Source organism: Artemia franciscana, chromosome 3, assembly GCF_032884065.1.
Source record: "Artemia franciscana chromosome 3, ASM3288406v1, whole genome shotgun sequence".
Lineage (NCBI taxonomy): Eukaryota > Metazoa > Arthropoda > Branchiopoda > Anostraca > Artemiidae > Artemia > Artemia franciscana.
In genome coordinates, this window is record NC_088865.1 from 37,866,173 (window position 1) to 37,867,537 (window position 1,365).

A 1,365-nucleotide genomic window follows, 5' to 3' on the forward strand; every position below is an offset into this window, starting at 1 on the left:
AAAACAGACTCATCTCTTCAAGTAAATATTATCACCAGGGCCGTATCCAGGATTTTCTTTTTCGGGGGGGGGGGGGGGGGGTAAAGGATTTTTTCTGGGGGGGGGGGTAAATAAAACTTCAAAATACACTTAAAAATTGTTTATATTCATTTTTGTAACGTTTTTACGAGTCGAACAAACATTTCGAAGGGAGACAGTCAGCTCCCTAGCTCCTCCTGGATACGGCCTTGATTATCACTAAAATGGGACAAAAGACGTTATAAAAAAAATGTCTGCTTAAAAAATAAATTTACTGGATTGTGTTTGGGAACTTTGAAGTTTTCTAAGGAAAGGATGCCGCAATAAAATACTATTAGATTAAATGAATAGTAAATTGGGTTTAAAGCATTTTTGGTGGGAAAGGCTAATTAAAGAAATGTAGATGTAACATGGGACAAACGATATCATAAACGAATGCATGTTTTGAGTATTCTTAAAATATGTTCATCTGGATGTTTTTGACAAAAGTTTGGAGGCTCTCGAGGAATCGTTCCAAGCCCAGCAAATTCTGAAGTGCATATAATTGATTATTTAGGTCATTCAACGCATATTCAGGGTATAATAACCGTTTTTATAACAATTTTGTATTTAAAGTAAATAAATATCACTTTTGGGATGGGACAGTGGATATTAGAAACGTAATATCCGTTAAGATTTTGAAATGTATCGATTAAGATTTTGGTTATTTGTAAACAGATGTTAAGAGAGCTTCAGGAAACTTTGGAGGATTTTGGTAAACGAATGGGATAATGCCCCTCAGATCAAAAGACAGTTTGAAATATTCGAGTTTCAATTTTAGGTTTTCTACAAAAATAAACAATAATAGCTTAAAAACAAAATTTAGACACGATCTTATTAAATGTGTGTTCTTACTTATCTTCTCTTGTTTTGTGATTTTGGCCTGTGGTATCCATTTACAAAAATACAGGGGGTCCGTGGACAAAATATATTTTTAAACATATAGGAGAAGGGGAATATTTGTCTTTTTTCAGTTCTTTCAAAGAAAATACAAAAAGGGCATTTTTCAATGAAAATACCCCCAAAAAATGTATTTTTCAAAATATAGAGTGGATACAAACAATGCGAGAGGAGGCAAAAATTCTAGGAATCACATGCCCCCTTTCCAATTTACAGTACAGACTTTGACGATTTATTAATTAATTGTTCCTCTGACTATTGGCAATCTTTCAGTAGTTACATAATTGAAAAACTAATTTTATTTTATTTTCAGGTACTTGGCCCCTTTTGGCATTACCACTGATTTGGGGCTCCCCTAGAACACTTTAGAAATCCCTAGTTTAGAAATCCATAGTTTAAAACAAGACT